Source organism: Carassius auratus, chromosome 3, assembly GCF_003368295.1.
Source record: "Carassius auratus strain Wakin chromosome 3, ASM336829v1, whole genome shotgun sequence".
Classification (NCBI taxonomy): Eukaryota; Metazoa; Chordata; class Actinopteri; order Cypriniformes; family Cyprinidae; genus Carassius; species Carassius auratus.
The window spans coordinates 10,478,655-10,499,969 of record NC_039245.1 but is presented as its reverse complement, the minus strand read 5'-3'; the positions used below and the strand labels follow the sequence as shown (position 1 = coordinate 10,499,969).

Here is a 21,315-nt window from a genome sequence, read left to right as displayed (position 1 = left end):
CAGCTCCTGACAAACAGAGTGAGAGTGAGAAAGAGAAAGACAGAGAGAGAAATAGATAGAGAGGAAAGACAAGGGGGACTGGCTTGTTGGAGGTGAAAAGATGGAAGTATGGTGATAAATAAATAAATATAAAAAATATTTGTGTTTGGGACGCTGTGAGCATGGAGACTGTAGTGTACACCATAAGTTTGAAAACATTTAGCTTAAATTATTAATATGAATAAAAAGTGGTCATAAATGGCTGCTGAGGTCGTATTCTCAAGTGAAGAATCACTTAACAACCAAATAAAAGTTGCCTCCGATTGGATGAGTATTAAAAATTACTAATAAAATGAATGAAAAACACACACACACAAAGACGCACAGACACACACACACACATATACTTTATATATATACTGTATATATATATATACTATACTAAAATTATAAAGGTTGCTTTGTCACTTACAAAACATTGGTTGAAATACTGAAATTCTTAAAACCAAACCAAAATAAATATTAATAAATACTATAATACTAAATAAATAACACTAAAATAACACTGGTTTAAAGTTGTTCCAAACTTGTGTTACTTTCATTTTCTGTTGAACACAAAACAAGATGTTTAGCAGAATGTTCTTTTAGTGAATATCAGCGTCCGTCAAAACACTGATGCATAGCACTCAATATGACATGTGCATGTATTTCAAGTCATTAACAGCTGTACATTACAGTGAATTTAGTAAGATCTGCAATATGTATCCCCCACTTCTGTTGGCTTTCTTCGATGTTCAATTGCATTGTATGTTTTATGAAAAAAAAAAAAAAACATTTACACTAAGCCCTCTAGTGGTTAAAGCATAAACTTAACCCTTGTGGATTGTTCAAATTCACTACCCTTTCGAGTTGTTTGTGGATGAAAACATCCACTCAATTAAACTGCTGTAAAAATGTATCACATTCATATTTTTTTTCTATTTTTTTTTGCATAAATCTGTTAATCAACTTCAGTCCTGATCAAAACTACCAAATGTTAAAAAAAATCCAATAATTTAACTCTTTAATTGTCAAGTTCATAAATGATGTCACTGATTTGGGGGAAAAAAACACACAAAATGACTTATTTTCAATATAAAAGTAATTGTGGCTGGATTTTTTTTTTTTTAAACTTTTTATAACAGTCTTGGGCATGTCAAAGATTAATAGCAACATTGGCTTTGATGCATTTTTAGTTTTTGTGCAGCATTAGATTACATTTTTTTCTCCCTAATTAGTTGTTGGTGGCTGTTTTTCCCCCATTGACTTCCATTATAAGGACATTTTTTGATTGCAAAGCCATGACACCATATAATCATGCATTCTTGATTGTTTGTGGTTTTCCCTTTTGGGAAGAGGTAAAATTTGTCATTTTTACAGTTGATCACTAGGTGGGACCATTAACCCTTTAGATAGGCCTGTGCAAAAAAAGGCTTAGTTTCTGGCTTGTATATGGAGTTATATGGAGTATAATAGCAAATTATAGTGTTTGTGCGTGTGTGAGATTCTTGATTGTTGGTGGTTTTTCCTGTTGGGAAGAGGTAACATTTGTTATTTTTACAGTTGATCACTAGGTGGGACCATTAACCCTTTGGATAGGCCTGTGCAAAAAAAGCTTAGTTTCTGACTTGTATATGAAGCTACATGGAGTATAATAGTATAATATATTGTGTGTGTATGTGTGTGTGTTTGAGAAAGAGAGAGACAGAGTGTGTGAGAGAGACCTTTGCGCACTTACCTTGATGTATTTCAGAAAATCAAAATGTACACCTCAGCTCTAAGAACTACATGGAGTAAACAAAAGTGTATTTATGCACCTGCTGCCTTTTAATGGTGGTGAAAGTATTCGGTTGTTAAGTGATGACGTAAGAGGCGCTGTTTCCGGTTCCAGGCCTCAACTCGCTTCACTTGAGAATATGACCTCAGCAGCAGTTTATGAGCATTGTTTATTCATATTGATAATTTAAGCTAAACGCTTTCAAACTTACGATATACTCTACAGTCTCCGTGCTCACAGTGTCCCAAACACAAATAATTTTTATATATATATTTTTATGTTTATATTTTCATTGTCTGGCTATCAGGGACTTCGGTATGGAGTTAAAGGTTAAGATTATAACTTTTTCACTAGTATTCTATCACATTGTGAGTTTATATTAGCACCTTTTGTTGTTTTCTCGTGGTAACTGATTTGAACATGGAAGCGCTGCTACGTGACGTCAGACTTGACAAGGGAATAGACTAAACAAAAGCAAAGTACATGGATTTAAACACTTGCATGGCATCGTGCTGGTCATTTAATGGTGAGAAGAGCAGCAAGCAACTTGTACTGAAGTTTTAGAAATGATTATGCAGCTTGACCCCTCCAGCGAGCTGCCGCTTATTTAAAGTTGGTATTGCATTTTGGTTCATAATACATTGTTCATAAATTTGATGCGAAGTAGATTTTTTTTACAGGATTTTAAGGTTTTAAACTGGCTTTACCATCAAGAAAAGACGAACATTTCACATATAGGCCATCTGTACTTTTCACCATCAAAAGGCAGCAGCTGAATAAACACATTTCTTTTTTTATTGTTTACTCCATGTAATTCTGAGAGCATGAGGTGCATATTTGGATTTTTTACGATACTGTACATCAAGGTAAGTGCACAAAGGTCTCTCTCACACCCTCTCTTTCTCTTTCTCTCTCTCTCACACACACACACTATAATTTGCTATTATACTCCATATAACTCCATATACAAGCCAGAAACTAAGTCTTTTTTTCATAGGCCTATCTAAAGGGTAAATGGTCCCACCTAGTGATCAACTGTAAAAAATAACAAATGTTACCTCTTCCCAACAGGGAAAACCACCAACAATCAAGAATCTCACACACACACAAACACTATAATTTGCTGTTATACTCCATATAACTCCATATACAAGCCAGAAACTATCCTTTTTTTTTTGCACAGGCCTATCTAAAGGGTTAATGGTCCCACCTAGTGATCAACTTTAAAAATATATATTTTTTTACCTCTTCCCAAAAGGGAAAACCACAAACAATCAAGAATGCATGATTATATGGTGTCATGGCTTTGAACTCAAAAAATGTCATTATAATGGAAGTCAATGGGGCAAAAACAGCCACCAACAACTAATTAGGGAGAAAAAATTTAAATCTAATGCTGCACAAAAACTAACAATGCATCAAAGCCAATGTTGCTACTAATCTTTGACATGCCCAAGACTGTGATAAAAGGTAAAAAAAATATCCAGTCCACAATCACTTTTTATATTGAAAATATGTAATTTTGTGTGTTTTTTCCCCCCAAATCAGTGACATCATTTATGAACTTGGTAATTAAAAAGTTAAAATCTTGGAATTGTTTTAAACATTTGGTAGTTTTGATCAGGACTGAGGTTGATTAATAGAGTTATGCAAAATTTGAAAAAAATATTCATCTGGTACATTTTTACAGCAGTTTAATTTAGTGGATGTTTTCATCCACGAACAACTCGAAAGGGTAGTGAATTTGCCCACAGTGTACCGTTGAGTTTTTTAAAAAATTCAAAGCATTTTCCCAAAATATGGGTCAAAATAAGATTTCTCACCAAAAATCATTCCATTAGCTCAAACAAAGAAAAAGTTGTGGCCAAAATAAGACTCAACTTTACCCCCTAGTGGACGAAAACGTCCCCAACAACCCACAAGGGTTAAGTTACTTGCTGAGGAGCATAGTTTTCTGACCCCTTATTCACACTGCATGGGCCAACTCACACCAGGAGGATCCGCGAAACCACGTGATGTGCCTGTCCAACCTTGTTTGTCTTAATTATTGGGTTCTAACATGGTTACGTTTTTTTTTTTGTTGTGCTGTAGACTTAAAGTCCATTTATAAATGACAAGGATTAAAGAGTTGTAGCTGTGTATAGTCATCATAAAGTCATAAAGGCTTTAATGGTAAATGTTGGTAAAACCTCTTGCATGGAACTACAGATGAGATGAACAATGGATGAGATGAACCGAACAGACGGATAAACACAAAGCAAATGAGTACATGGGATTATTCAGGGCCGTTCCTCCATTTAGAAGAGAAATGGCATGGCATGTTCAGGTCGATCGAGAGAGAGAGAGAGAGAGAGAGACAGAGAGAGACACAGAGAGAGAGAGAATCTGAAATGATTAAAGATAAGTTTCCTCTGGCCTGAACTCTCATTGCCCTTTATTTCTCCCACAAGACCTCTGGACTCATCCGTTCCTTCCCTGTGGTGCTGAGAGCTGCTGCACCAGCACAATAATTCAAAAACACAGATCCAGAGAGAAGACCCAGAGACTGATTCTGACTACAAAGATGCTAGAAGAGAACAGAAAAACACATGGGAATCGAATGGTGAAATGACCAAGGATCACTTTTAATACACTGTAAAAGTGACAACCTAAATGTTGATATGACAGTGATCAAAAGCATTATACAGTGATTTGCATGAGATGATTCCCTGTGGGCAGAGAAAGGCTAAGTTTCCCCCAGCTTCAGAATCCCTTCTGGTACCGTTTTCTGAAGTTTACTGAAAGTTCAGTGTTGTAGATCGGCCCATTTAAATGAGTCAGAAATAATTAACAGCAATCAGAGCTCAGAGAGCCACCGGTATCCAAAACACTCAAAGAAAACATTATCATATATGTAAATGATTCACTCTTTCTCTTCTGTTATTGTTGTTGTTCTTTTTTTGACCTAATTTATTTTCTTGTCTCTTCTGCTTTTGATCCAAATCTCAGTGGGTGAATCTCACAAAAGCTGTTGGGAAATTGTTATGACCTTTATGATTTGTTGCATTGTTACAATATTTTCATTACCGTTTGTTTGTTTATTTGGATCCCCATTAGCCACCACCAAGGTAGTGGCTATTCTTTCTGGGGTCCGAAAAAAAAAAAAGAAATTAATCCATAACAATAAAAACCAATACAATAAAACATACAAACCCAAAATTCATTCAAAACATCGAAATCAGCAATTTACTGTGTATTTCTTTAACGATTTTTTAAACAAAATTTTACTTGATAAAAAACATGTAATATCCGATGGCAATTCATTCCGTATTTTCATTCCTCTATACATTACAGTCCATTGCTTGACATTAGTTTTTGAAACAGGAAGCTAAAAATATCCCTTTAATGCATGCCTGGTGTTAAAATTATGACTAGCATTACTATACAAAAGTTTAGAGTACAATACACTTGGAACCTTCGATACTGAAATGTTTCTTATAAAACATGGCAGAGAAAGAATAACCCTGTGCTTCACCAGTAGCCAACCTACAATTTTGTGCATTTTCATAATATTAACATTTCTCTTAAAATTCAGAATTAGTCTTGCAGCTCTATTCTGGACTAAGTGTAATTTTTCTAAATTTTTACTTGATGTACTTGACCATACCACTGGGTAGTAGTTTAAATGAGTAAGAACCATTGTTTTCACAACTTGAGAGATGCAATACTGTGGTAAAAATTTTGCATATCTCTTATTAACTGATAGGCCTCTTCCCATAACTGTTACCATATTTTCTATCTGTTTTAACCAGTTCAGCCTACTTTCTAGAATAACTCCAAGAAGTCTGACTTCCTCTATCTGTTCAATAGGCACACTCTTTACAGACAAATTTAATTTTGGTTTAAGTTTAAGTTTAGAATTTGATCCAAACACAATACTTTTAGTTTTTGTCAAATTTAAAACCATCTTATTACTCTGTATCCACTTTACCACTAATTGTAACTCCTCATCTAAATCCACAGATAATTTATCAATTGATTGCGCTGGTAGATATAATGTTGTATCATCTGCATACATAACTGCCTTTGCATGCTTTAAAACCAAAGGAAGATCATTGGTAAAAATAGAAAATAATAATGGTCCAAGACAGCTTCCTTGAGGAACACCACATTGCAACTCTTTCACTTCCGAATAACTTCCTTTATAGAATACACATTGCCTCCTATTAGTCAGATAACTTTTAAACCAATGCACAGTTTGAGAAATACATTTATAACCGTTAAGCACATTTTTTAATGTGCTGCTGACATTTTGGGGTCCACCTCCCCAAATGTCAGCAGCAACTCAGGCTCATTGGAAATATGTGACTACATTTTAACGAATCTGTAAATAACTTGCTCTCTGTAAATTTTGCTGCACTTTTCAGGTGACACGCCTGCAGAAGGTGCTATAAGCAACACTTATTTCTATATTGCAATATCTGGGGTTTATTAAACAGCCTAGTGTAATTCTTTGCAATGTTGTGCCAGATCAGCTACTGAGCAAGTTTACTACATCAGAAAAGACATGGAGCTGATTAAATGATGCAGATGTCAAGATGTACAGGTGCTGGTCATATAATTAGAATATCATCAAAAAGTTGATTTCACTAATTCCATTCAAAAAGTGAAACTTGATTAATATATTCATTCATTACACACAGACTGATATTTTTAAAATGTTTATTTCTTTTAATGTTGATGATTATAACTGACAACTAAGGAAAATCCCAAATTCAGTATCTCAGAAAATTAGAATATTGTGAAAAGGTTCAATATTGAAGACACCTGGTGCTACACTCTAATCAGCAAATTAACTCAAAACACCTGCAAAGGCCTTTAAATGGTCTCTCAGTCCAGTTCTGTAGGCTACACAATCATGGGGAAGACTGCTGACTTGACAGTTGTCCAAAAGATGAACACTGACTCCTTTGCACAAGGAGGGCAATACACAAAAGGCCATTGCAAAAGAGGCTGGTTGTTCACAGAGCTCTGTGTCCTAGCAGATTAATAGAGAGGTGAAGGGAAGGAAAAGATGTGGTAGAAAAAGGTGTACAAGCAATAGAGATAACCGCACCCTGGAGAGGATTTTGAAACAAAACCCATTCAAAAATGTGGGGGAGATTCACAAAGAGTGGATTGCAGCTGGAGTCAGTGCTTCAAGAACCACTACACACAGACGTATGCAAGACATTCCTTGTGTCAAGCCACTCTTGAACAACAGACAGCGTCAGAAGCGTCTCGCTTCAAAAAGGACTGGACTGCTGCTTAGTGGCCCAAAGTTATGTTCTCTGATGAAAGTAAATTTTGCATTTGCTTTGGAAATCAGGATCTTAGAGTCTGGAGGAAGAGAGGAGAGGGACACAATCCACGTTGCATACTTTTTAGTTGGCCAAGATTTCTAAAAATCCTTTCTTTGTATTGGTCTTAACCTATATTCAAATTTTCTGAGATACTGAATTTGGGAATTTCCTTAGTTTTCAGTTATAATCATCAAAATTAAAAGAAATAAACATTTGAAATATATCAGTCTGTGTGTAATGAGCACCTGTATTAGTACACACATCATGCACTGTGATTAAAGTGTTTTGTGGTTTTGCCAAGATTGAGCAAGGAATCGCATGAAAATAAGTCTTTATTTATTAATTATTTACTCTGTAATCATAGTTTTTAATCATAATATAATTATTTTAATAAAAAATTTGATTGATAAATATTTAATTATTTTTAATTATTTAGTTGTATTTTCTGTGTTATTCTATTCAAATTTTATTTTATTGCCGGATATTTTATTGGGGTGATAATAAAATTCAGAATTTTAGAAAATGGGTCTGTTATCGGTGCATTATTCCTCAGAAACATCTGATAAATACATTTGAAAAACAAGTGATGTACAGGATAATTTTGTTATTATATAATGCATTTTAATGAATATGGAAATAAATGCATTTAGTTAATAAAAATGATGCTATCTATTATAGTATTCAAAAATGGCTTTATTTTCTAATATATATAAAAATATATATTATTAATTAATTAATTATTAATTAACTTTATAATAATAAGGTTCATTTGGGGTATAACATTTTTTACATTCTGGGTTCTACAATTATTCTATACTTGGCTGAGATTCACTCAAATATTTTTTACCTAAAATTCACTCTCTCCTCGGTCCATATTTCTGGATCTACCCTTCTATCGTTCCTTCCTTTCCATGATCCCTCTGTTCTGTTAATCCCCTGCTGCTTTCTGCCCATCATCTCAGCCAAACCCTAAAAGAGTGCTGTACACATGCCACACACACACACACACACGCAGATTTGTGACCTGCTGTCTCAGTAAACACTGCTGCAGTCATCTGTTGAACCATAAGATTTTGTTTTCAGAGACAGAAAGAGAAAAACGCAATAGATAATTGACACTAAAAAAATGGATAGCAGGTTGTTGAGACAGTGTGAACAGGTAAACATATGGCAAAGAGGAGGAAGAGACAAGCAGGGAAATGACAAGAATATTTTGAGCAGTGAGAACAAAACATGGGACAAAGGAGGGAGAAGGTGTCAATGACAGAGAGAAAACGGAGGGCGGGGGGAGTCAGCAAACGAGATACGCTCATTCGTTCACGAGACAAACTGAGTGAGAGAGGGAGGGAGAGAGAGAGGGAGCGCGAGCCACTATCATTCGTTCCTGACTCCACACAGGAACACACCGTCCCTGGAATGCGGAATCTGGCTGGGAACAGAGAAACGGGAATGCACTGGGACAAATAAACTGAGGAGAATAAATATTACCTGCCATCTGTTGGTCTTCCTCACTCATCTGTCATCCACTGTCACTTTTTCTTTTGCTTTTTCTGAGGATAACTTCTTCAGAGCCTCCAGTGAAAACACATACATATAGAGATATATCTATAACAAGCCTATACATATATCAATATACAGTATGCCTGTTTTCATAAACAGCGTATGGGTAAGCCGATGGATTCAGATTCTACGCTTCAGAAACATTTCCTCCGTTGTAGGAAGCTGATCTGTTGCATTCTGAGACGAGTGCATGTGCACTGAGCATCCACATGGAGAAAGACAGACACAGAGAGGAAGCTTAGATAGGTGCTTTGGGTGCTGGATTAGGTGTGCTTTTGTGTGTGTGTGTGTGCATTTTTGTGTATGAAAAAATTGAGGGGCTGTAATGCTGAGACCCTCTTTCTTTCTTTCTTTGTGTGTGTGTGACTGTGTGGCGTATTTAGAGGAACAGCAAAGGAAAGAGTTGAAGCTGCAGCAAAATGATAGAACTGGGAAGAAGAAGCCCCAAAGAAGTCAGAACCAGAGGAAAATGTGCTGAAGTTGCTCAGACGTTGCTCTTTTATTGCTCAGGAGACTTCACACTTATGTTTGTAGGAGTAGCAGCTTTGTCTCAGATGTTTCTCCTGAAACATCTTTGGAGAAACAAACAGAAAGCTAAACTAATATTGTGGATAGTTTATCGTTTTGGTTCATACTAAAATTGCAGACTTTGGTGTATTGTTCAAAACAGATTACAGTTTGAGGCAATGTTGTGATCTCTGTTGAAACTCTCTTCAGGAGAAGCAGCCATTTAAATGGAGACCGTGGTCTAGAAAAAGAATGGGGATGTTAGAGAGATCTCATTTGTGATTTATCTTCCCTGTGGGGACTGCGAGCGATGTTTATGAGCGAGAGAGAAGCGGAGAGCGTGTGTGAACGAGAGAGAATATCTGATCAAAAGAGGCCAATGTGAGATACAGCAGCATGTTCACAAACAGAATAGAGATCAGCAAATCAGATCAGGCCTGTGAGTTTGAATGATTAGAAGAGTTGTGTTTTGGCATCCAATTAAGAGCAATCGAGTGAAAAAAAAAAAAAAAAAAAAAAAAAAAAACTGGCAAATTTCCTCATTCTGGCCTAGATCTCAGATTAGCACATGCATCTCCGAAGGGTCCAAAACATTGTATTTAGGACAAAACATTGCATTTTAAAATTGTCCATGTTTTGAATATAATTATAATTGATCATTATTTATATATTTTATAATTATGTGTAATATTTACATTTAAAATGAATATATTTAGATTTGTAACTATATGTTTAGAATTATTAACATATTCCTATTAACATTAATGTATTCATAACTATCAGTCAAAATGTTGGGTGACAATGCAATTTGTCCCAAAACTGATATATAAACTATAGATAGTTATATATATATATATATATATATATATATATATATATATACACACATAGTATAGTATACTTTTAGTACTTATCAATAACTGTTACATGAACATCTTAGCAGAAATCTTTAATCATAATCTTTTTTTTTTTTCAAATTAAAATGGGAGTGTATGACAATATGTTTTGGTATTTTGTCACAGGGAACAAAACTGAGCAGAGGGAGGACACCTTGATTGGGAGAACAACAGCATTAGAAGGACTAAAGAACAACAGGTATTCCTTTGAGGGAATAGAATGGTGTAAAATACGGAGAATGACTCGTGGAATACTTCCGAACTGTAGCTTGAGGCATCTCTTCCTCGCTGACATCACGCAATGTTTGGTGGGACAACAATCATGGAGAAGGCTTGATTCCAACAGTGTCATTTCTTCAGGCTTCTGAATTGGAATTCTACCAAGTGTTTTTTTGTTTTGTTTTTTTTCGGGCCGCGAAACAGTTTGTCACATGGTGAGATCCTTGAATCTGGCGTCTCTCCAAAGGGGAGGCATCTTGCTCGCTCTTACTCTCATTCCCTGATGAGGGCTGCTTTCCCCGTATTAGTTTTCTGTTCTTTTAGGCGCTGGACAAGAAGACAGCATTAAACCTGCTGTAAACTTGGAGACAGACCTCTTTGATCAGCAAACTTGCTTTCTTGGTTTACATTCACTTAACTCCACTGGTTTAATTGTTCCCAGCAGTGCTGTTGAATTCTGGGATACGCATTGTTGGATTACCTTAAGAGGATCATGGCTGCCTCACACCTGTTTTTGAATGTGTTGTCTGCTATTTTACTGTTAAGCTACGTTTCTCACGGTCAAAAATCCAACACCGCCAGCACAGGTGTGCAAGCCACCAATCGGACGGCTGCTCCGTCTGATGCTCCAGAGGTCACTCTTGCGACCCCTGGGTCAGATGCAGACGAAATCCCATCAGCTGGGAGCCGTTGTTGGGGTTACTATGATGTAATGGGCCAATGGGATCCTCCGTTTAACTGTAATGCAGGAATATACCTGTTCTGCTGTGGCTCCTGCTACTATCGATTTTGCTGCCAGTTCAAGGTTCACAGCCTGGACCAGACGTCTTGTTCCAATTACGACACGCCGGTGTGGGCCAACACAGGCAAGCCGGCGGCTCCGGTGACCGACGTCCAGGAGGAACCGGATCGAGACCGCACTCACATGATTGTGTACATAATATGTGGAGTGGTGGCCATCATGGTGCTGGTTGGGATCTTCACCAAACTGGGTCTGGAAAAAAGTCAAGGAGGACAGACGGACATGACAAACTCCAGGTGAGCGGGTGGCTTCATTGCTTCATCGCTTGTTAATTGAGTTCTCAGATATGTCTCATCTAAGTATCAACCTTGCATTAGATGCTGCTTCTTAGAATTTTTGAAAAATTTTGACAATTTTTGACATCCACTGAAAGTATGGAGCTATAAAAATCAAACCTTCTGATTTTGTTACACTGAAACCTCTCAATTTTATTGCAGACTTTTGCATCTTGGCAAATTTGAGCACTGTTTGAGATCTCTTCAGAAACTGTAGAAGAAACACATGTGAGGGGCTTTTTCTCAGCAGAAAAATCTGCTAAGTAGGAGACTTAGACCAAAATCTCTATTTGATTGTCTGTAATTACAGATGAGCTCGGTACAACCATAGCAGAACCATTTTGAGTTAGAACTTTTGTAATTCTTTAAAATAAAGGTTCTTCACTTTCATATGGTTCCTCGAAGAACCTTAGAACAGCAGTTTCTTGTTGGCATGTAGGAGGCATGTTCTTTTCCAAACAGTCGGAGGAGTTCAAACTTGTTTGAAATTTTCAGATGATTTTAGAATACATTGTTTTCATTTGTCATGCATCTCCTGGCAACAAGATGCACGCTTCTGGTCGAGAATGCCTTTAGTCTGATAGTGTATGGTCCTCAGTCAAGTAGTGTATGATGGACAGTTTTTCTTCTGTGACTGTTATAAAATCATTTAGTGTACATAGTACTGTATGATGCCCAGTGATTTAAAAAATATTTTAAAATTTAAAATTTAAATCCGGTTTTAAATCCCAGTTTTTCAATGTGGTATCAGACTTTTGCACTCTACTGTATTTCTAAGAGCATACATAATTATGTTGATTTCTCAGAGCTCAGCTTTTGTTGAAGTAGAGCTATACTAAGTATAGGGCTATTACTAGCTGCAATCAGTTAAAAAGAAGAACCACAAAGAAACATTTATATTTTTGTTCTCCTCTGTTATGTGTTCTGACTATGTGACATTTGTAAAAAAAAAAAAAAGTGGGACATCAGTCCAGCTATCTGCCTCTCATCCATATTGTGGCCTGGCAGACAGACACCACCATGGTTTAATGAGGGCTATTGATAAGGGCTGGAAGCATGCCATGCCTGAGACAGAAAACGGGCACGTGATAGAGAACAGATGATAAATTATTTGCCGTCTGATGATTTTAGTGGGTGGGTAAAAACAAATCCCTTACAATTTATGACGGAATAAAAAAGTTGCATGGCAAAGATGCATTTCTGAATGTAATAAAGTTTTAGAGTTTCTGTTGATAAGGACGTACTTGGGAAGTGTGTGTGTATGTCTGATGTGCACAATGACAAAGGCAGTATTAGAAGGGCAAACTAGTGAAGTGTATTTCCAGCTCGTTGTAATTTAACACGATTTATTATAGGAAAGCTTAATGAGGCTCGATAAATGGGTGCCAAAAGTAGTGAATAAAGGGTGTGTGTCATAATGGTGCAGCTAAACATATCTAGTGTCTGCTGGGACGAAATACATAGGCACATTGAGGAGAGAAAGAGGGTGATTCTATTGAGCAGCTCTGAGAAATCCAATGAGGCCAACTTGACAGATTCATCCAACACAAACATGGGCGAGTATAGAGACCAACATGTTTGCACACACATACACAAACCCATCCTTATGCCACTGACCTTATAAAATCGCATGGTCAGAGCAGTGACTAATGACTGGTGAAATGTCAAGAAACCGTAATGACGTCCTTCAGTTGAGTGTGCGAATGACCATGCTATGCCAGCTTGGGACATTCAGATTTTATGTTTTTATGTATAATCTGACCTTTAATATTTAAATTTGGTTTATTTCAAGGGCATATCACATTTTAGTTTGTTTGCAAAATGTGTGTTCGCTGGTGTGGGATTGTTTTACGTGTGTAAAATCAATTCATTTCAACATGAAATTATGTGTGAATGTTGTGCTTTCTGCTTTCTACTTGAAATATTCTCACATGCATGCTTGAAAAGTCTCTTGGTCAGACATGCCAAGCTTTACTAAGACTACATCCATGCTGAGTGCCTCTGTATTACACAACCATCCAAGCAATAATGGAAGTGGCTCCCTAATGTTTTTTTAATGTATAAAATGTGTGAACATGTAAATTAAGCTTCACGTTGAGATGCCAGGAGAAAAGAAAGTGCATAAGAAGGACAAAAGTAAGGGGAGAAACTCTTAACTAAATTTTTTAATGAACGCGTCCTCAGTAAACTCATACCAAGATGCAAAAGTACAAGAAAGTATATAAAGTCATTTCAGGATTTTTCCTATTATCTTTAATGATCAGAATGTCAGTATCTATGACAAGGCTCAATCCCATGGCTCAATTTTCCCCAGGTTAGGGGTAAGTACCCGAGTCGATGAGCAAGATGCACAAACTTGGGGTAAATTGACCATCTGACTGAATCTGATTCAAACCCATGTGAAAATGTAAAGATAATTTACATCTGTTAAAAACTACAGTTTTCAACTTCATTTTATGAACAGTCATATTTATTTTCTTAAAGCTGTCTTGAACAACACAAAAACCGATTTCAGACTTTAATTGTTTGCATTTCTGGAACAATATGTTGAAGACCAAAGTTCTAACTTTCCCTAAAACAGACTAAACAGAGTTTGTGGAGTAAAATTAAGCTAGCTTACCAATTCATAGTTATATTTATGATGTGCATTGCTTTATATGTTGCTAAATCATCTATATGCATCATAATTGTTTTTTAAATATTTTTGTCCTTGATACTCCTATCATGTGTTTCTCCTTTTCACAGTCTTTCAGAAATATTGGGTGGTTTCAAAATACATTAAAAGTCTATAGTTGCTGAGATACAGAAGAGGGTCAACTCACTCATTGGCCCAATTTACCCCACTCTCCCCTACCATGTTGCTAGGAGTTAGCATTAATAGGAAATGGGACCAATTGTCTATGTTGCAATTGGAGCCAATCCTCCATATATGCAAAATACCAGGGGGCTCCCTTGCTCTCAAAGATTATACAATTTTTGTTTTGTTTTTGAATTTGGCCAGACATCAATGGTCATTTCTTTTATTGTGGTGCGCTGTCCCCCTTTTTACGTAAAAATCAGTAAAATCATGTAATGGGAATGTTGTAAAATCTTGCTTAAGACTTAAAAATTTAATTGAAAGCGTACCGAGCCATGGAAGGGGCACTTGCTGTGTCTCATTTAGTGAAAGTGAAAGTGACATGACATACAGCCAAGTATGGTGACCCATACTCGGAATTCGTGCTCTGCTTTTAACCCATCCACAGTGCACACACACAGAGCACCGACTCTCTAACCATTAGACCACGACTTTAGAAGGTTTCGTCCTCCGGAGGTCGCATTTTAAGGCTGCGTACATCATCGGGGATGTCTCATTTAAGAAAAGTAATCGTTAAATTGCAAAGTAAAAAAACAAACAAATTAAAGTATTTTAATCCTCACAAAGAATAACAGTTAATTTTATAATGGTTACTTTTTTTAAAGAAGACATCCGTAATGACGTATGCAGCCTTCAAATGCAACCTCCGGAGGACGCATGCCTCCGAAATGAGATGCACCAACTGTTTCTTAAGCGCTTTCCGCAAGAGAGATTCAAGAGGGCATGAAACTTGAAACATGGACAAATGCATTTCATTAATTCGTTCATAACCACTCATACCCACTCCACCGCCCAGCAGTCAGGGGCCACAGAATATACTTCTGTCCCATTAAAAATGATGGGATCTTCCGACAGAGATAATTCCCAAAGCTGAGCCTGGAACTATTATTGCACTAGACTGGACAAACAAACTGAGCTCCACAGTGAGTCTACCAAGGTGAGCAGAAACCAGCGGGAGATGTCTCACAGGTCCTTCCATAGAAAACCTCACAAATACACTGCTGCACTTCACTTACTCACAGGTCAAATACTCCCAGGGGTTTTTCACACCTTTTCAGAAGGAAAGAAGGGTCAGAAATGATGAGAACTGATGCAGAATCACTCTTGACACAAATAAGGAAAAAAGGAATTTAATCTATAAAATTGTTACATATTTACTTCCTCAAAAAATCAATGGTAAAATTATTGGAATAGGTATAAACACAATTTTGAAGCCCTGATTCTTAAATTATCTGTAATACTAAGCATTTCCACCTCCTGAGGATTTTCTTATTACTCTGCTCACTCGTACATTTCCCTCAATAGCAAATCATGCACATGCTAATACTTTGTTTACACTGTTATGAGCATTCTAGTAAACGCAGTTGTGTTTAATACAAAAACTGTTCTTGCCTTCCGTAACATGCTATGGCACAGTGCTAACTCCATTAGGTTGCGTTAATTCTTGGTATACAACTTAGTATCACCTCAGGCAAGTTAATTGTTAGCATAAAATGCTAAGTTTTGTAACGTGCCTGACAAAGACCTGATGGTCGAAACATTGTATAAAGTTATTATCTTGGAGCAATAGCAGTGTGTGGACAATACCTTTGTATTTTTGCTAAGTTTTTTAATGTTCCCACTAGATGCTCTTCATTGCTAGCATGTCAACACTAACAAGTGGGCTATTGTTATGATGTGTTTGGCTTTGAAATCCTGCTCACTGCAAACATTTAACAGCAAACAATGTAGTCTTTACCAGTAATTAGCTTACCCAATTAACTGTAGCACAGCCTCATCAGTGTCATTGTGATATTGTTTCCTGTATGAGAATATAGCTTGATTAGTCATTGTCTGTCTTTGAAAGCCTCTCCAGAGGAAAACAATACATAGGCCCGTATATAGATGAGACCAGTCGGCTTGTTGTCACGCAAGGAAGTTGTCAGAAACACAATATCTCAAGATTTTGAGTCAAAGGTCCAATTGCACAAATGTGTGCTGTCATGACCTGTCAGTTTCACTGCATGCTTGGACACACTGAGCCGTGGTGCTCATGCTGGTGACAGGAAATGGGAAAGTATCATCTCCTAATAATTTCCTGTCAGTTTTACTGAGTGTATCTATCATTAAAAACTGCACCCCTAACCTCACTTTAGCTCCTTTGACACATCAGTACCCCATCACATGGACAGATACACACACACACACACACACACACACACGTGTCCTGTTCCACTTCACTGAAGACTGAGAGGGCTCAAATGGCTTTTGGCAGCCCCAAGCTCAGCTATCAGAGCCTTTTGAGTTTAGCAGTTTCACTGCATGTACTGTACCTGTTTGTCAATGCCTCGGTGAAGAAGCTGAACCACATGTTACACACGGATGGACATCACTCCAGCTATACATGTGACTGTCTTGTAAAGCTACTAAATGGACCATTGCACCCATGATTGTTGCAATTCCTCTAGGAAACTGCCTCCCTGAGCTCAAGAGCAAAGATGTCATTGACGGATGCTGCCACTACGGATGGATTAGACACAGATTACACAGCTTTACCACAGGATACTGCTCTGCCCAAGATTTCATTTTGACTCAAAAACTATGAGGAGTAAAAGGCTAAAAGCTAAAAATTATGTTTTGCAGGGGCACATAAAAAAAATGATGTCAAAAGGCAAACTAGTCTAAACGGCAGAAAGACATTACAAAAGGGACAGTTCAGCCTAAAATAAAATTGTGTTATTGTTTACTTACCCTCATGTTGTTTTATTCCAGCATGACTTTGTTTTTCTACAGAGAAAACTACTGCAAAAATATCCTGGCTGTTCTTTTCTATATAATGAAAGTAAATGGGCAACCCAGGCTAGTTGGGAAAAAGAAGCCAGTGGTGACATTTCTGCAAGTTGTTTCTTGCACGCTTCGCTGCACTTTAAAAGTAAAATATCTAGTGAGTGAAGCTAAAAGCATGTCCAGTTTTATTTGAAACACACGAATGTGAATCTGGCAATGGTTTATTATGTTAGTTGTTGTATGTATCTCTGCAGTTTGATTATGAAATGTCTGGTATTTGGTGCTAAAAAGTTAATGCTGTATCACGCTTGAAAATAACATAATACCTATACTAAAGCCCAACAGATAAAGTGTTAACAAAAGCAAATGTGAGATAAAAATGCATGAATGCTGAAGAAACCATTCTATAGCCTGGTAATACAAATGTACCGCGCTATACAAGTGTACAGACTTCATGTGAGGAGCACGCTATGATACTTCGAAACGCTTGAAAAAGTAGGAAGAGAAAGATTTAAGAGATAATATACATGGCTTCAATTTGGTATTGAAGTGGATTAATGGAAAAGCGTATTGAACTGTTTTTATCTAAATCAGCCATGAATGCAACTTGATATTTTGGTTTCCATTTCTGTGATGCTGGGATGCACAGTAAAAACAAAAACAAAAAAACAACCTAAAAATGCATAAATTGATTTGTGTAATTCTGGTTTACTCAACTAGTCAAACGTAAAGGCACGTGTACTGGAAAATTGTCCCATTTGCTCTTGACTTGTAGCCAAAAATCATATAAACAGAGGTAGTTTTTGGAATGTAAATCAGCACAAGTGTGTTTTGGCATTCAAAGTGAGCTGTGTGTTTGTCTATGTGCTTTGTGTCTTAATCACATCGATGGAAAGTCTATATCTATTTTGTAATTTGTTGCAGCAATTGGGTACTTTACCTTCTCTCTGCATGTCCTCCTACTCTCTCTCTCTCCCTCTCTCACCTTGAGCCTGAATTACTGCTGCACAGTTTCCTGTTAATCCCACATAAAAAAGAGACAGTGAAAACACAAAACAGTGCAGTGATAAGTATCACCAATGAGCTGCTCAGAGCTGAAGCCCTGCGGGAGGAACGGTTCTTTCCCTCTCCTTGTCTCATCCCTCATTTTAAAAGCTCAGCACTGCTCAGTCATCCTGAATGGACTTGTTCCAGGGGGGATGGGGTGTGGGGGGATTGTCAAGGCAGAACACAAATGAGAGGACCTGACTGAGACCAGGGGGTGTAGGGTAGGGATTGTACAGATATTTATCTTGATCTCTGTCCTGTCAATCAAGCTACACACTATGGAGACATCTACAGTCGATGGGAAGATGAGGGAGATAGATGAAAGAGTGGAGGAAGGACACAACGAGAGAAGTGGCAGAGAGAGACATTTCTATTGTTCATTTGACTGATGAATCTAGTAGAATCAAGGAATGAAGGTTGATTTTGTCAAACAAAATGGGGTATTGAAATGAGTTCTATTTTCGTTTTTTAAAATCGAAATGCTTATGGCATGAGATGCTGAAAAGAAACACTCATCTTATGAATACAGTATTCATGGCAACTGAAATAAAAATAAGTGAAAGCTAAATAGAAATAGAAAAAAATAATGATCTTAATACAAAACAAATAATACTGAAATAACACTATGGATCACCCGTGACTATTAAATATTAATTGCAGCTAAAAAGAGGCCTAAGATAGATTTGAAGTTAAACAATTATTAAAAGTTTGCTAAAATTAATTATAAAAAAGCTACATAAAAAAATATATAATATCAAAATAAGAATATACAATGTAAAATAAAAACTTAAACTACTAAAGACCATTAACAACTATTAATTGCAAGTAAAAAATGTATGTAAGATAGATTTCTTGTTTTGATCAACCACATTAATCCCTTCAGAATGCTTCATATCTCGTATAAAGCATGCAGGTGCAGTCTGACCTTTACAGAGGGAGGTGCAGGTCCACACGGAGGTTCAGGTCATTCATCTTGGAGGTGGAGTACGGTTTTCTCTCGTTTCAGAGAGGAAGGTGGTTGGGGTGCCAGTTGGTGCAGTGGTGCAGGATTGATGTTTTTATAAACCTTCACTCAGCAATTGTGCTGGTGGTTCATCATTTCCCCCTCATTGCACCATCCTGGACTGTGGTGTGTGCACCAGTTCAGTCAGTGTGTGTGAAAGAAAGAGAGTGTTTTCTATTTCCAAGTGGAGTGATAAATGTGTGCGTACGTTTTACTATTATTAACTCCACATCACATTCAGCCATTCAGTTCACTAAACCTGTTCTAACAACATTCTGGTTTCCCATTAGAGAGAGCGAAAACCCTTCTGTGTTTCTTCCACGAGCACATTAGCTTGAGTAAAGCTGACCCAAATTGAAGTGCTCAGCTCAAACCACATGTCCATTGTGGATGCGTTTGGAATTCTTTGCGCGCCCGTGCTGCAAATGGCTGTTGGTTTTCAGACAGCAGAGCCGATTAACTTGATTTAGGATTAAATTGCTTGCACAAAATTTCATTTACTGCTTACCTTTGGCTGAATGGCCCACATCACAAGCAAACATAAACACAGAACCAATGTTCTACTGAACGTGCAGTCTCTCTCTCTCTCTATATGTATATATATGTGTGAACATCATTAAAAAGAAAGGTCACGGTTTATATAAACCTCTATAAACTGGTCTGATTAGGTCATAAGCTCTAAAATAATTCAATGCTTTAAAATATCTGAATCCCTTAAAGGCTAGCTGTTGAGACTTATGAGTTTGGAAAAGGATTTAAAGTTATTGTTATTTGTTAAATTATATCACCTTCACCCATAAGTTCCAGTATCAAAAAGACCAAATGTTGAAAAAGGACTAACCTTTTCATGCTGGCTATTTTTTCACAGCACTAAACTGAATTGGATTCTATCCTGAATCTGCTTACAGCCTATCAGTTCTCACTAAAGCATCTTCTGGTTGTCTCTTTTAAAAATATCTCAGAATTCTCTCTCTAACTCTTTACCTAACACTTATTTTCATCACATACACACACGTTTTCAAATCTCTTGTGCATTCAGACTGAAAGCTCGGTGTCCCCTCGTAAACACGCTCAAATCGCTCAGATTTGATCTGAATCCAGCATTTTATTTCTCACCTCTCTCTGACATCTCTTAGGAAAGTGTGTGTGTGTTCAAGTGTGTGTGTTGTAATGCAGACTTGTTATGCAGTATTCGGTTTAGCACAGTCAGCTCTACAGATATTAACACAATTTACGCAGTTATAGTAAAGCAACCGCTAGGATCAATGTGATGCAACCATAGAAGGACACACACACACACACACACACACACATTCATAAAAAAAGCACGTGCCCTTGAGTGAAGTGCAGTATAAAAACCCAATATTCCCGCTGGCCCAGTTTAAAAACAGGCAATCAATGAAAACTGACCTGTTCATTTGAAAGCCAGGAGGTATGACCCATCATTTCGACCTCTTGAGTGTGTGAATCTTTCTCTCCATCTCCTTCCTGATAAGGCCATAATGAAATGTGCCGTTTTAAAACAAAACAAGTTGGTCTGGAGTTGAGAAAATGAGTTCTTTGATGGAGTTCCACAGGGGACAAGGTCACTGGACATCTCTATGAGAAAGATCAGAACACAACCTCAGCAAAGTGAAAGACACGAGAGGGGGAAATTAAGCTCTTTAATGTGGAGGTTTTTGCATCAATCAACCATTGCTCACCCAGAAATGTATGTTCTTCATGTCTCTCCATACAGGTGTGCGTTTTTTTTTTGCAAATCCATAATAGTTGCACTTTTTCATTCAATTAAAATAAATAGGGGTTTGGATTTAAAGTTTTGAAATTACCAAGAGCACCATAAAAGTATCATAAATGCAGTGCATATGTGCTGTCTTCTGAAGTCATAGAATTGCTTTGTGCAATACAGTAGATATTGGTTTGATGCAAAGTTGTTTATGTCACATTGTGGTTAAAATCTTTTAACTTGCTACATGGCAGTTTGTAGCGTTTGCTTAATTTCATGTTTTCAGATGGTGGTCCACAATAACAATTTTAAAGCGACATTAACCCCTTAAAAGATCTTGGATTGCAGTTTGTTTTGCGTTTACTTTGTGTTTTGCTTATACTGTGCATTTTGAATGGAAAGGAAGCAAAGTTCACAAACAGAAAGGAGTGGTTATATGACGTGACCGCTAGACACTTATTCTAGTTATGTGTAGAAGACATAATGATTGGTATACTTGTTTTCAATCTGAAAATTCTTCAACAATACAGTAAAAATTGTA

The 21,315-nt window shown here is 37.0% G+C and overlaps 1 pseudogene; it reads left to right on the top strand.

The window, feature by feature from the left end:
* Window positions 1-8,467: 8,467 nt before the first annotated feature.
* LOC113047380 (protein shisa-9-like) overlaps window positions 8,468-21,315 on the top strand; it is a 51,965-nt pseudogene continuing 39,117 nt past the window's right edge.